At 36.3% G+C, this 17,053-nt stretch overlaps 1 protein-coding gene across 4 annotated transcripts in view; it reads left to right on the top strand.

Annotated features, from left to right (window-relative positions):
- csmd3a (CUB and Sushi multiple domains 3a) overlaps positions 1-17,053 on the top strand; it is a 398,763-nt gene that overhangs the window by 105,288 nt on the left and 276,422 nt on the right. The gene's annotated exons all lie outside the window — the stretch shown is intronic.

Below are 17,053 nucleotides of genomic sequence, written 5' to 3' on the forward strand. Positions count from 1 at the left end.
TATCTGGGAATGGGAACCGATGGAACACCATTAAATCCTACTGGAATAAGATGCACAACACAATATATAAAGTAGGGCTGCGTTTCTGGCAGTACGATACATATCAGGATACATGTGTTGAGATACGGTGCACTGCAATGCATTAAGTGAGGCTATATATTGGGATATTTCTTATTTTGGGAATAGAAAAGGATATGATTTTAGGAAAGTTTTCATCAAGAACTCACCACCATTTGCAAACCATTGCAAGTACTTCTTGTCAAACTTGAAGTTTAGAGACTACAAGACTGCTATCGATAGTGTTTTTGAGAATTGATACCGTATCGGCAAACAAAATATTCCTAATATAAAGTTTTCTTTTAAAGGGCATTTCTTGCATATCTCTGTTAGTTTCATGTAACTAGAATCATTTAAACCACTTACTTTCCATTGGTTTTGCTTAATGACCCAGATTTGACACAGGACATCAAGTGGCCACCAAGACCAGTACCAGTTTTTCTTACAAAAGTAGACACAAATGTCAAATACAAGACATTTTCATCCTTGTTTAATGACCCCAAGCTTAATATAGCCTGGGTCGTATTTTCTTATTTCTTTAGCTATGATTTTGTTTTTAACGGATGTTCTAGTCTGGGTTGCTTCCACCAATAAATATTTCAAATATTGCCATGTAATAAGCAAGATAATGTACGGTCAGCATTGTGTTTGTTTTTTAATTTTCACACACAATGGCGTATTAGTCAGAGAACAGATGGTTTCAGGTCCATTCATTTAGAGAGCGCCATTTAAAATGAATGCACGCTCTGATAAGCTCATGAGATTCTTAATTTCAAAGTGTGGAAATGGTTTTCAGATGACTGTTCAAGAGACGGGAAGGTGCGATTTCTGTGTTAGATTGTCCAAAGAATCTACTCAAAAGGTGCCAAAATTCCCATCAGAGCTCTGAAACGACATTGTAAGGTTGTGAGAATGCAATGAAATGCAAAACATGCCCGTAACTTGATTCAATACCACCGGCATGACTTCAGTTTTGTATTTTCCGCCACAGAAAGCACCGCTGAGTATTGAAACTAACAGCTATTGTTGAACTTGGAATGACAGTCAAACACTCTGGCTCGGTTTCAAAAGCTAGTCAGCTGCCTACATAGGCAAGATTTTGAGGCATAATACCGTAGGCCACTCTCAATCTAAGACCAATTTGGAAAGGTAGGAAGCATACTTGCAGTATTTTGCATTTTATAATGTATTGGCAATATTGCATGTATGCTTCACAATGAAAGCAATCCCAGAATGCACTGTACAGAACGAACGGATAGACGAAGTGAGAAAAATATGCTTATAAGTTGTTAAATACGAAACTTTCAATAAAATAGTTATTATGTATATGTTTATTATAGTATTGTTGAGTTAGCATTATTCTAATGCCAGATTTGTTGCATTATACAGTAGATATAATAAAGGGCTTATACACTCACCTAAAGGATTATTAGGAACACCATACTAATACTGTGTTTCCCTTCAGAACTGCCTTAATTCTACATGGCTTTGATTCAACAAGGTGCTGAAAGCATTCTTTAGAAATGTTGGCCCATATTGATAGGATAGCATCTTGCAGTTGATGGAGATTTGTGGGATGCACAGCCAGGGCACGAAGCTCCCGTTCCACCACATACCAAAGATGCTCTATTGGGTTGAGATCTGGTGACTGTGGGGGTCATTTTAGTACAGTGAACTCATTGTCATGTTCAAGAAACCCATTTTGAAATAATTTGAGCTTTGTGACATAGTGCATTACCCTGCTGGAAGTAGCCATCACATGATAGGTACATGGTGGTCATAAAGTGATGGACATGGTCAGAAACAATGCTCAGGTAGGCCGTGGCATTTAAATGATGCCCAATTGGCACTAAGGGGCCTAAAGTGTGCCAAGAAAACATCCCCCACACCATTACACCACCACCACCAGCCTGCACAGTGGTAATAAGGCATGATGGATCCATGTTCTCATTCTCTTTAAGCCAGATTCTGACTCCACCATCTGAATGTCTCAACAGAAATCGAGACTCATCATACCAGGCAACATTTTTCCAGTCCTTAACTGTCCAATTTTGATGAGCTCGTGCAAATTGTAGATGAGATGAGTGGTGGGATTTTCTGCTATTGTAGCCCATCCGCCTAAAGATTGTGCGTGTTGTGGCTTCACAAATGCTTTGCTGCATACCTCGGTTGTAACGAGTGGTTATTTCAGTCAAAGTTGCTCTTCTATCAGCTTGAATCAGTCGGCCCATTCTCCTATGACCTCTACATCAACAAGGCATTTCTGCCCACAGGACTGCCGCATACTGGATGTTTTTCCCTTTTCACATCATTCTTTGTAAACCCTAGAAATGATTGTGCGTGAAAATCCCAGTAAGTGAGCAGATTGTGAAAAACTCAGACCGACCCGTCTGGCATCAACAACCATGCCACGCTCAAAACTGCTTAAATCACCTTTCTGACATTCAGTTTGGAGTTCAGGAGATTGTCTTGACCAGGACCACACCCCTAAATGCATTGAAGCAACTGCCATGTGATTGGTTGATTAGATAATTGCATTCATGAGAAATTGAACAGGCGTTCCTAATAATCCTTTAGGTGAGTGTATATATACATACTATAGAGCTACAGTAGTGGCCAAAAGTGATGGCCAACTTGAACAATTTCATCTTTGCTCTATTTAAAGTATAACCTGTATAAACTGAAGATCAGCTTTTGAAAGAATTAAAGAAGTTGTGCATTATGTCAAAAGCCAGTTTGAGCCATTCACTCTACTGAAGTCGTTGATTTTAGTGTGTCTTAAAACTTCAGTGAAGCAACATAAAAAATGAATCCAACTTTTGCTCTGCTAGAATGAGCTTCTCTCCTGTAATATTGCACAAGGCAAACAAACAAATCGATGGGTTTGCTGGAATGACCTTTATTTAAGTCTGCCATACTTCCTGTGTTGGTTAGAAAGGGCAGAGCAACATCTTGTAAGTTACAAATCACTCAGAGAAAGGGCCAACACGAAGCGATCTCTTTCGCTCTCTGTTAATGACCGAGCTCTCTGTGTTTGGGCAGTATATTACCTATATTTGTGGATGCTATATGACCGAAATGAGACACCTGGGACACAATTTTCAAGCGTAATGCGAGTGTTTGTAGGTCAGGGTTTGGTTTTGAATGGATGTGCTATTTGTGCTCTGATTCTGTGCTTTTTTGATTTAGTATTGACAGTGAAGGGTGACAAGGCTTTGTTAGTTGCTGTATATGAATCATTTTAGAGAATAGTTCACTTAAAATCAGACAAAAATGCACAGTTAAAGAGATGGTTCACCCATAAAGTCTGTCATTATTTTTTCATCCTTATGTTGTTTTAAACCTGTATGATTTTTTTATTTTGATAAACACAAAAGAAGATATTTTTCCATAGTAGAAAATAACAAATATTCTGGAAGTATTTTGATAAATGATAAAGAAGATAAATGATGCAGCACACAGTTGATGTTAACCATTGAATTCCAATTTGTTTTTCCTACTATGGAAGTCAATCAGCTACTGTGTGCTGATAATCAGATATAATCATAATATCTTCTTTTATGTTCATCAGAAAAAAGAAATGTATACAGATTTAAAACAACATGAGGATGAGAAAATAATCTGTTAAAATAATAATTCATTTTTGGGAGAGCTATTCTTTTAAAGTTGTCCATCTGACTCACATTTATGATGTTATTTAATCTTCTGATACCTTGCAAATCCTTTGTGTGACAAAAATCAACTGTGCAGAAGGGATGCACCAAATTTTTGGCAACCGAAAATCTTAGGCCGAAAATAGCAAAAACAAATATTCCTGAATACATTTTTCCGAATAATTAGGTCTTTTGATGATGCCATCAAATAGCAACCAGCACTGAGTGAGAGATGCGCAAATGCAGCAAACATGTTGGTGAAAGCATTTTAAAGACGTGAAAACATACAGCACAACATGTTCCCTTTATAATTTAAAATCAAGACATCCTGAATACCATGCACCGGAGGAGAAAGGCACGGCAGGTTCAATCCTGCTGAATCTACAAGCACAGAGAACGAGAGACCTTGACTTTGTACTACAGCAACTGCAGTGCGTAATAAAACTTTCTAGAAGCAGTAAAGTCCTACAATGACAAACGCGCTTATATTAAACCAGAAATAAAACCTTTATTAACAAGAAGCTTTTTGTGAGACCGCTTTGTTGAGCCCTTTTCCCTCTTTAATCTCTTGTCAATCTTGCCGCTCTCTCTCTCTCTCTCACCCTTTGATCGTCCTTGACCGTGCACGCAGGTGCGCATCTGCATTGCTCAACATACAGTGCTCTATAAACATCGTTGTAAGTTTCTTAAAGGATTAGTCTATTTTCTTAAAAAAATTCAGATAATTTACTCACCACCATGTCATCCAAAATGTTAATGTCTTTCTTTGTTCAGTCGTGAAGAAATTATGTTTTTTGAGGAAAACATTCCAGGATTTTTCTTATTTTAATGGACTTTAATGGACACCAACACGTGAAGTTTTTTTCAATGGAGTTTCAAAAGACTCTGAACGATTCCAAAAAGGCATAAGGGTCTTATCTAGTGAAACGATTGTCATTTCTGACACGAAAAATAAAAAATATGCACTTTTAAACCACAACTTCTCGTCTAGGTCCGGTCCTGTGATGCGCCAGCGCGACCTCACGCAAAACGTCATCACGTCAAGAGGTCACGGATGATGTATGTGAAACTAGTTACAAGTGTGGAGAAAGAGGACCGTTTCAACATTGTTGTATGTCAACTGATACTAATGAATGTCTTTGTGTCAGTTTATTGTTTAAAATGGTCCAAAAATGTGCGTTTCATGTAGGTAACACGTGACCTTTAAAACGTCACTACGCAATTACGTGAGGTCGCGCTGGCTCGTCACACAGCTGGAGGAAGAAGGGAAGTTGTGGTTGAATAGGGCATATTTTTTATTTTTCTTGTCAAGAATGACAATCGTTTCGCTAGATAAGACCCTTATGCCTCGTTTGGGATCGTTTAGAGTCCTTTGAAACTTCGTTGAAAAAACTGTTAAGTGTTGATTTAAGTGTTAAGTGTTGGGGTCCATTAAAGTCCATTAAAATGAGAAAAATCCTGAAATGTTTTCCTCAAAAAACATAATTTCTTCATGACTGAACAAAGAAAGACATCAACATTTTGGATGACATGGTGGTGAGTAAATTATTTAAATTTTTATTTAAGAAAATGGACTAATCCTTTAAGGAACAATAATGAAGGTTATTTGCATTTTGCGTGGGAATAGAAGATCGGAATAATATTCATTTAGCCAAGATTCATTATGTGGTCGAATTTAAATGGAAGAGTTTTAACAAGTCTATCTATAGCTATGTGATCAGAGAAGTAACCATGTTTAAGGTCCTATAATGACTACTGAAATGTAAAAAAATGTTATTGTTAAAAAATGTGAAATATATATATAGTAAAAAGTACATTCTGGATGTAGCTTGTGCAATGGTAAGAAAAGTGGCAAAATAATTTGGTTTCGGCCAAGAATTTTCTTTTCGATGCTTCCCTACTGTGCACATATTGCAATTTGACGTAGTGTACCTAATAAACATGGTAAGATCTCACAATTAGGTTGTTTTTGTTGACATTAGTAAATACATTAGCCAGACACTGAGCAATTGTTATTGTTAGTAAACGTCAATTTAAATTACAATTTAAATGTTAGCTTAAAGGGACACTCAACTTTTTTGAAAATATGCTAATTTTCCAGCTCCCCTAGAGTTAAACATTTTGATTCTCACCATTTTGGAATCCATTCAGCTGATCTCCGGGTCTGGCGCTAGCACTTATAGCATAGCTTAGCATAATCCATTGAATCTGATTAGACCATTAGCATCAGGCTAAAAAATAACCAAAGAGTTTTGATATTTTTCCAATTTCAATCTTGACTCTTCTGTAGTTACATCGTGTACTAAGACATTCAGATATTCTAGGAACTATACTCTCATTCTGGCGTAAAAATCTGCTATTGAAAGTAACCAAGGGTACTATTTTCGGGCAGTGCGTAATATCACTACGCCTGCTGCAGCCATGTTACATCAGCAAAGTCACTGATTATTACACCAGTTTGAGAGTATAGTTCCTAGCCATATCTGCCTAGAAATTGCAGCTTTTAATTTTCTGTCGTTCTTAGTACACGATGTAACTACAGAAAAGTCAAGTTTTAAATACGAAAAAATATCGAAACCCTCTGGTTATTTTTTAGCACGATGCTAATGGTCTAATCAAATTCAATGGATTATGCTAAGCTATGCTAAAAGTGCTAGCGCCAGACCCGGAGATCAGCTGAATGGATTCTAAAACCGTAAAACTCAAATGTTTAACTCTAGGGGAGCTGGAAAATGAGAATATTTTCAAATAAAGTGGAGTGTCCCTTTAAATGTTGACATCATGCCTGACATCTCTCAAGTTCACACAAATTTTGGAACAGCAGTAAATGATGACAGAATTGGCATTTTAAAGTGATCTGTCCTTGTAAAGTCAGTAGTTTTTGATGTTTCCACACAAACCGCTGTGAGAGAGAAACAGGCGGATGGAGTGTTTGTAATGGTTAACTCCTCTGAAGTTTTACACGGCGGTGATGATTGCAGCGGGCCTCTGCATACAGGATTCGTCCCATATCCCTGCACCACATTGCTAATAAAGAAATAATAAATTCTCTCCACATGCACTCAGATTATGTTGCATGGGGAGAGAGGTTGAAAGTCGCCTGTGGCAGGCGTGTCGTCATTATTTTGTGACGGGTCCTTTGTGAGAACTTAACTTTTTTATTGCCGCATAGATCTAAAGCACAGCCAAAAATCAGTTATTTGATTTTAAAAGTGAGAGGTTTTAAAATATGAGCCCCTTGCCAGATTTTATTTAGCACCAGCAGAGGTGGAAGCTTTGCTCTTTGATCACATTGATTGGTTTGGCAACAGTGTCACTGCGGTTCTGCTTTTATTTCACCAAACATCATTAGTGCTGCTGCTCATATTTACTGGAGGATTACAGATTTGAACAAACATTCAAGAATCCATCTTTTCATTTATACATCAGTCTTTTCATGCATTCATTCATTTAATTAATTATTCTTCTATTCATTTATCTGCCCATCTCTCTGTTCATCAATTCGTTCATTTGTCATCTATTCTTTATTCATCTGTCTGTCTATTCATCCATCTATTCTTCCCTTAACCTATTTGTCTATTGATATATCTATTCATTTGTTTATTCATCTGTCTGTCTGTTCATCTATCCATCCATCTATTCTTTCATTCCACCACCTGCCTGTCTGTTATTCTATCTGTTTGTCTGTCTTTATCTGTCTGTCTGTCTCTGTGTCTCTCTCTCTGTGTCTGTCTCTATTTGTCTGTCTGTCTGTCTGTCTGTCTGTCTGTCTTTCTGTCTGTCTGTCTGTATGTATGTCTGTCTGTCTGTCTGTCTGTCTGTATGTCTGCCTCTATCTAATTGTCTGTCTGTCTGCCTGTCTCTATGTATCTGTTTCTCTGTCTGTCTGTCTCTATCTATCTGTCTGGCTGTCTGTCTGTCTTTATCTGTCTGTCTGTATGTATGTCTGTCTCTATCTATCTATCTATCTATATATCTATCTGTCTGTCTGTCTGTCTGTCTGTCTGTATGTATGTATGTCTATGTGTCTGTCTGTCTGTCTCTATCTGTCTGTCTGTTCATCTATCCATCCATCTATTCTTTCATTCCAACACCTGCCTGTCTGTTATTCTATCTGTCTGTCTGTCTTTATCTGTCTGTCTGTCTCTGTGTCTCTCTCTCTCTGTGTCTGTCTCTGTCTGTCTGTCTCTATTTGTCTGTCTGTCTCTATTTGTCTGTCTGTCTGTCTGTCTGTCTGTCTGTCTGTATGTCTGTCTGTCTGTCTGTATGTCTGCCTCTATCTAATTGTCTGTCTGTCTGCCTGTCTCTATGTATCTGTTTCTCTGTCTGTCGGTCTCTATGTATCTGTCTGTCTGTCTGTCTGTCTTTATCTGTATGTCTGTCTGTCTGTCTGTCTGTCTGTCTGTCTGTCTGTCTGTCTGTCTCTATCTGTCTCTCTGTCTCTATCTATCTGTCCGTCTTATCTGTCCGTATGTCTGTCTGTCTGTCTGTCTGTCTGTCTGTCTGTCTGTATGTATGTATGTATGTATGTCTGTGTGTCTCTCTCTGTGTCTTTCTCTGTGTCTGTCTGTCTCTATCTGTCTGTCTGTCTGTCTGTCTGTCTGTATGTATTTCTGCCTCTATCTATCTGTCCATCTGTCTGTCTGTCTGCCTGTCTCTATGTGTCTGTCTCTGTCTGTCTGTCTGTCTCTGTCTGTCTGTCTGTCTGTCTGTCTGTCTGTCTGTCTGTCTGTCTGTCTGTCTGTATGTATGTATGTCTGTGTGTCTCTCTCTGTGTTTGTCTCTGTGTTTGTCTCTGTGTCTGTCTGTCTCTATCTGTCTGTCTATCTCTATCTGTCTGTCTGTCTCTGTCTGTCTGTCTGTCTGTCTCTATCTATCTGTCTGTCCGTCTATCTGTCTGTCTGTATGTCTGTCTCTATCTATCTGTCTGTCGGTCTGTCTGTCTATCTGTATGTATGTATGTCTGTGTGTCTCTCTCTGTGTCTTTCTCTGTGTCTGTCTGTCTCTATCTATCTGTCTGTCTGTCTGTATGTATGTATTTCTGTCTCTATCTATCTGTCCGTCTGTCTGCCTGTCTCTATGTGTCTGTCTGTCTCTGTCTTCTGTTTATATGTCTGTATGTCTGTCTCTGTCTGTCTGCCTGTCTCTATGTGTCTGTTTGGCTGTCTGTCTCTATCTGTCTGTCTATATCTGTTTGTCTGTCTGTCTCTATCTATCTATCCGTCTGTATCTATCTATCTATCTTAATGTATGTTTGTATGCATGTCCTTTTGTCAATCTGCCTGACTATTCTTCTATTCTTCCATTTGTCCATTTTATGTCTGTCTGTCAGTCTGTTCATCCACCTGTTTTTTGTTTGTTCATCTATCTATGATCTTTTTTTGTCATGCATTCATTTGTATGCGTGTCTGTCTGTATGCCTGTCTGTGCATTCTTCTATTCATCCATTTGTCTCTTCATCTATCCATCTTTCTATTCTTCCATTTATCCATTTTATGTCCATCCGTCTGCCAGTCTTTGTCTGTTTGTCTATCTATCTTTCTGTCCATCTGGCTATCCATCTATTAATTTATCCACCCATCTGTTTATCAGATATCCATCCATCACTCACTGCACACAAGCATAGTGGCGATGGGTTCTGCATATACAAGCACCTCACTCGCAAATCTAATTTTCTCTTCTTTTTTTAAGGCCTCTATTTTGTTTATTTCTTTGAAAGAGAAATAGAATGACTACAGCCTGCATGCCATTTCTTCTTGATTTATTACTGACATTTCAATCAGAATCTCTCTCTGTGTCATATTGTTTGCTGTGGGTCAGTATACAGTAGATGGGCACAAACACACAATTGCTCTGTTGATATACATTGTGTCTGTGTACTGATAATGTTATCAGCTGGAGGTTACTGCACAATTGGCTCTGATTTTCAGTCAGTTGCACAACTTCTGGGGTTTAATGTACACAAAGGGACGATTTCTTCACCTTCAGGGCAGAATGTTTTAAATATACACAGGGTACATCTGTTTCTTACAGAGGCACACAAAGAGCTCATCTAAGAAAACACAGAGACATCAGTCCCAGCATTCATTCTGTCTGCTTAATGATGCTTGCAAAGTCATGCATCACCTATTAGTACTTACCACTTTAACTTTCTTGTATCTATCTGTATGTCGGTCTGTCTGTCTCTCTATCTGTCTGTCTGTCTATTGATCCTTCAGTCTTTTTCTGTTTGTTTGTCTGTCTCTCAGTATATCTGTTTGTACGTCTGTCTGTCTGTTGGTCTGTCTCTCTGTCTCTCTGTCTGTCTGTCTGTCTATCGATCTGTCTTTCTGTGTTTGTTTGTCTGTCTATGTCTGTTTGTCTGTCTGTCTGTCTGTCTGTCTGTCGGTCGCTCTATCTATCTGTCTGTCTGTCTGTCTATCGATCTGTCTGTCTGTCTCTGTTTGTTTGTTTGTCTGTCTGTCTGTCAGTATATCTGTTTGTACGTCTGTCTGTCTGTTGGTCTGTCTCTCTATCTGTCTGTCTGTCTATCAATCTGTCTTTCTGTGTTTGTTTGTCTGTCTATGTCTGTTTGTCTGTCTGTCTGTCTGTCGGTCGCTCTATCTATCTGTCTGTCTGTCTATCGATCTGTCTGTCTGTCTCTGTTTGTTTGGCTGTCTGTCTGTCTGTCAGTATATCTGTTTGTACGTCTGTCTGTCTGTTGGTCTGTCTCTTTATCTGTCTGTCTGTCTATCGATCTGTCTTTCTGTGTTTGTTTGTCTGTCTCTGTCTGTCTGTCTGTCTAGCTAGCTTTCTGTCTATGTCTGTTTGTCTGTCTGTCTGTCTGTCGGTTGGTCTATTTATCTGTCTGTCTGTCTATCGATCTGTCTGTCTGTTTGACTGTCTCGGTTTGTTGATGTCTTTCTTTGTTTTTTAAGGAAGACATAACATTTTCTCTATATAGTGTACTTTATTGGACCTCAACATAAGCTGGATTTACATCGAAACGTGTAATTAATCTTTTAAAAATTCAATTGGCAAAAAAATGGCAATTAGGTGCGTTTCCATCAAGTGGAGCAAACGAATGACGGTGGTATTGTTAACCCTAACCAACAGTAAATAAAACAAGACACACTTGGACTGCATTTAGTTACGATTTGGCAAGTTATACATTTACTAGCAGTGCAGCTCATAATTGCTAAACTGAATGCTTTGCTCATAAAATAAATGCATTTTTAATGCAAGTACTAACAGCATTACGACGACATCAAACCCCATATATGGTAAAGACAACATCAGCTGATACAGCTAGACAGATCAGTCACGTGTGTTTAATGTTCACTACGTCAGAATTTATTCGGCAAGTGCGTTTTTATCTCCCATTATTCGCATTTCCTCTTTTTCGCATAAGTCGTTTTTCAGAGTCGTGTTTGTGAAGCTAGCAGAGGTTTTCTGAGATGATTAATACTAATCATGAAGTGGGTCTTAAAACATTTCACAGACGTTCAGGCTATTTAAAACCACTCACGCATCTATTGGATCAGAATGAGGGCTGGATACAGGCATTGCCTTGGATGGATGGAAACAAGTCGTTTTTCCTTTCAGGTCCGTTTTACAAATGTACAAAATCTGTCGTTTGCCCTTTTCAACATTACAAGCCTCAACCACTGTCTGAGACTTCAGCATGAGCAGTGTTTTTCTGAACGGATCGCTCTCGTCTAATTGCGGTTCTGTGTTTTGACTGACAGACAGCAGGGCAGACCGAGGTTTAATTCACCGCAAAGCTTTGCTATGAATGGAGTCGTTCTTGAAAGTGCGATGGCTGAATTGTTTATTGTTCAGATAGTTGAGTTTTACCGTTGTTGTCGATTTGCTCAAAGGTACGGCGAGTCCTTGATGTGTATGCAGATAAAAACAGTGTTGTTAGTATGAGTGCTGATCAGTAAATAGTATATATAAAGGTCACATTTTATAGCATGTTAACCTTCAGATACTTAATCTTTAGCTAAAACTTTTCAATGACATTGCCTAGTCTTTTTAGCTAGGGCTGGGCAGTATATCGAAAATAGGTAAGATATCTGGTATCAGGTATTTGGATGAAGGCAAGACAGCTAAAAGCGAGTCATGTTGACAGAGTTCAAGAATGTTTAGTAATTTTGCGCTTTAGGTGTGTGACAAAAATGCATGCGTACTTCAGTTAGTGTGGTATAGATGCGATTAAACATGGTAGTGTATTGCAATTGTACAATTAAACTTGCTATGAGCTTAAAGGTGCAGTGAGTAAATTTTAGCGGCATCTAGTGGTGAGGTTGTGAATTGCAACCAACGGCTCAGTTCACTGCTAACCCCTTGCTTTTGAAACACAGAGAAGCTACTGTAGCCACCACCGCACAAACATGTCATCATCGGAGACAACTTAGTAAAAAAAAAAGTTTGTCCGTTTAGGGCTTCTGTAGAAACATGGCGGCCCAAAATGGCGACCTCCATGTAAGGGGACCCTCTGTGTGTAGATAAAAATGTCTCATTCTAATGTAATAAACACATAACGGTTCATTATGAAAGGTCTTTGTACACCCCTGATAATATACTGTAGTTTTACATATTATTTTGCATTTCTGTCAAAAGATCTTTCTAAAAATTACACACTGCACCTTTAATTGCATTATTTTGATTATGCATCGCAATATTTTCAAAATCTTGTTACAATTGAATTATAATGGGGCGTGTGAACAGAGTCAGCGTGACAGCTCACATGACGCTTTCTGTACCATGGTAATCAGATGGCAAAAGCATGGCACTTTAATGTATACCAAAGCTAAAAAAAACTTTAGTATTATTAAAAATATATTTTTCATTAGTGGTGTTTAGAGAATTGTCTCCTCTTTAGTTTGAACCCAGTGCTAAACGGTGTATGATTTGCTTTTCAAACAAATTAAACTGTATTTACCTGTATTGCAGTGTATGTCATACTGACAGTGAATCAATTCTTGAGTCAACACTGTATTTATTGATGTATTATTTATTTTGTTTGCTATTTCTTATTTATTCAGTCAGCAGTTATGTTTAGTGACTGTCAGTATTATTTTACTCTGAGGTTGCTGTTTTATTGCTCGGGAGACTCATTCTTAGTTTCTCAATTTCTTGGGAGAAATAAAAATAGAAAGAAGTGTCTCTATCGTTGGCATATTTTAGGTGTATATTCTGTCAAATTAATGCAGATCGCATAGCGAAGATTTTAATTTGGTCTTGTGAGAATTTAATGGGGAAATTATAAAACTCTTTTTAAAAAGATAGAGTTTGGTATCTTTAAAAGCAGCTCTAAAGCAGACTGGGAAAAATTGAGAAGCAAACATTTCTGTAATGTTCAATATATCTCAATGCTGTTCAGAAGTAACATTGACATATGAGACATAAAAGAAATCTAACTCGTGGTCGCCCATAATGTTGTTGAGCAGAATGAATGAACAAGCGCAGTTTTATATGCATGTTTAAGGAAATACTGCTGTCATTTGCAAACGCTATGATGCAAGTTTATCATATCTTACTTTATTTATTTGACACACTGCTGAATATATACGCTCATCAAACTGTTTTGTAGATTTCAGTCATTCTCAATTCTAGTAAATAGACGCTGTTATGGTAGGATTGTGGCATAGGCTGTTTTCAAGATAGCCACCAGATAAACTGATTTGCGTTTTAAGGACATTGATAAGGGTGCTTCTCAATCAGCTTCCTTGTTCAGGACTGAGGCACTGATCCGGATGTCAGCCAGTTTAAGGACTGTTTCGGTTGCAAAATCATTTCAGTGCATTAAAAAACACACATTCCCTTAAATATCCCACAATGCAATGCAAAAACAAGGCATCTCTGCTCACTTCAGAATCATTTTACATTAAATTAATTATTTTTTTTAAATGAAAACCGGGGACACTTACTAGTTCAATGGTCAAAATATAATTACAATCTCCTTTGTTGTTATCTATGAATAAAAAATAGGGGAAAAACTTTTTTGAATGTTTTCGTCTTTTTATTGTTCTGTGCACTGCAAAAATTATTTTCAAGAAAAAAAAATTCTTAGTATTTTTGTCTTGTTTTCAGTAAAAATATCTAAAAATGCTTAAATGAACAAGCAAAAAAATCTGCCAATGAGGTAAGCAAATTTTTCTTGAATTTAGTGTTTAAAAATTTCAAGATTTTTTGTTTACCCCATTTGCTTGTTTTATGCACAAAATTACTTAACTTTGATATTTTTGGTCTAATAACTAGACATATTTTCTTGGGTTGTTTTGCTTATCAAAAAAAGCATCTTAATTTAAGAATTTTTAGATATTTTTACAGAAAACAAGACAAAAATACTAAGATTTTTTTTTCTTAACACACTGCAAAAAATGATTTTTAAGTAGTTTTCTTTTGTTTTCAGTACAAATATCTACAAATTCTTAAATCAAGATGCATTTTTTGTGATGAGCAAAATCACAAGAAAATAAATGTATAGCTTTAAGACAAAAAATATTAAATGTAAGTAATTTGTGCTTAAAACAAGAAAAAAAAAACATTGTTAATGGGTGTAGAAAAATCTTGATTTTTTTCTTGATTTTTTCTTTTTGTTTTCAGTACAAAAAAGTAGAAAAATCAAGATTTTTTTTCTTGATTTTTTTCTTTTGTTTTCAGTACAAATATCTAAAAATTCTTAAATCAAGATGCATTTTTTGTGATGAGCAAAATCACAAGAAAATAAATGTACAGCTTTAAGACAAAAAATATTAAATGTAAGTAATTTGTGCTTAAAACAAGCAAAAAAAAAAAAAAAAAAAAAAAATTGCAAATGGGTGTAGAAAAATCTAGATTTTTATCTTAAAGTGTAAACTTTTTCAAGATTTTTTTTAGGTTACCCCATTAGCAGTTTTTTTTTTTTTTTAAACGCATATTCACTACAATTTAATATTTTTGGTCTAAATACTAGACTTATTTTCTTTATTTTGCTCATCAAGAAAGTGCATTTGATTTAAGAATTTTTAGATATTTGTACAGATGTGGCCTTTAAAAATGCGCGTCTCTGAGACCAGAATGCCGCGGAGACTTCCGAAATTCTGCGAGATCCCGCAAAAGGGGGGTTCGGTGGGGGACGCAGGAAATATAAAAACCTGTAGAGGGCAGGCGTGTTTCTTGTAGGCCATACTGACGACAATGTGTGTGCTCGACTTCATGCTGAGCGTATACTGTATGATATTGAAGTAACATGACACGGATTATCGATAGACTTTGATGTCATACAAATGCATGCTTTTTGGCAAACATTTTGTTGGCGAAGTTTTCTTTTGCCAGTTACATAAACAGTCACATATTCTTCATAAAAATCCGACTCAAACGCGCATCATTTGTCTTATTTTTTTCCGTGTACTTACAGTGAAGAGACGTGATGTATGATAATCGAGTCTTATAACAAAATAATTCGCGAAGACCTTTGAAGAGACCGAGCGCATTTACGCAATATCATTAACTAGTTTATCTAATTTTACATTTAGTTCATTTTTGCATCTGAACGTTTTAATAGCTTTAACATGGTTGTGGTGCGCTTTTCTGCATTACTGAACAGTAGGCTACTTTTTATATTATCATGTTTCCCTTTACATGGTATGAAACACGATAAAAAGTATGCATTGGTGTTTAATACATTTCACTGAGAATTTGTATAATATGTTATACTTGTACTAAGGAAATAAAATCATATTGTGAGTGTAAATATTCATAAATTCGAGGAGTTTCTGAGGTGTTTGTCATCGGCAAAATGCGCAGTTTCTTTGTTGCCGATTAAAAACCGTTGGCTATGTGATTGTTTAAAATTGACATTTTTTCTACTTATTATTAATTAATTTTTTGCCTACATTTACTCAAATAATATCAATGTGAAAATATAAGTAAATCATACTTCAAGTTAGGCGTAAAACTAACACATTTTTTATGTCAAATAGAAATAATAATAATTTGAAATATGCAATTATTACAGTTTTAAAAACTTAAATATATTACTCTGACCTTTTTAAATATATTGACTAAAATAATCTGTAAATCTAATACTTATATTATTAAGGCGTATACATCAAATAATATATGTACATTTTACACAAAATATCTGTTCTATTTTTAGTAATTTATTTTCCAACTAAAAAAATCGCATTACTGCATTAAGAGATTTTATTAAGTTACTTTAATCATTTATTTTAGAGATATTTACAAAGCCACTGAATCAATTTTAACAGTGTGTACATTATGACCTTACGGTAGACTATTATTAAATGCATATAAATAAAAATATGTAAAACTAAATAAAAAAGATATCATACACGGACTGTATGTAAGCATACGTTTTCTTGTTCGGTGCACGTGGGTTTAAATGCCGTTTTTCTAAAGAAGAATTTTAAAACTTTATTGGTGGTAGTTGAGAAGAATTCCTTTTTCCATTTCTAAATCATTTTGAGCGCAATATAAATATATCATATTGTTATTCTTATTATATAAGAATACGCAATTTTTACAACATTTTTAACATATATAAAATATACGTTAAGCATGTTGTGTGTATTTCCTAATTACAAGCTTTTGATGAAATTGCACCAAAACTAAACGTGCATAAAAACATAAAAAAGTCAGTTAAATAAGCGAAAAATCTTTTTTATGAGCTCAAAATTTTGAATATAATGTGCTATTGCTGAAAATTGCCCATCTCTAAAGGAGAATATTCATCTTTAAAGTTTAAGAAACAAAAAAGTACTGATAAGCATTCTCAAACATATATATTCTGCAAGCACTCATTTATCCATAATGATGTTATTTATTTTTTAATAACATATTGTCGCTGTCGGGCAAAGATACTCTCTGGACACCAAGACCATGTCTATGGGTTCAAGAATAACAAAATATTGGCCATTTGAAACTCGAAAGTCATCACTTTATTTTGTCCCATTGTTTTCCATTTTGCGTGTGGTAAAACTCCTGTGCGCGTCGTTCAAATCCATTGAAATTTCGTTCACTTGTAGTTTAGCAAGTATGTGTAATACAATTTCAATAATGTTTTTACACTGCACATCGTCTGAGGAAATCCGAAGTTGCGTCGAGGGGAACCAAGCTGACAGCCGCGACAGCAGAGATTGTCACGTACCTACAAAAGGGTACTGGAAAAAGTTTGCATCTGACCTGCAGCGATATCATTCTGGCTTGGTGGGATGTCAGCCAGCGAGAGTCCTCTGATTCTGACCTTGTTCTTTTACTCCTCAGAGTCTAAAACCAGGAGGCCATATTAAGTATTAGAGCAGCTATGGTTGCGCGTTTCACACACCTCTCCAAACCACGTTGTTAACACCATG

Source organism: Paramisgurnus dabryanus, chromosome 13 (assembly GCF_030506205.2).
Source record: "Paramisgurnus dabryanus chromosome 13, PD_genome_1.1, whole genome shotgun sequence".
NCBI classification, from domain to species: Eukaryota; Metazoa; Chordata; class Actinopteri; order Cypriniformes; family Cobitidae; genus Paramisgurnus; species Paramisgurnus dabryanus.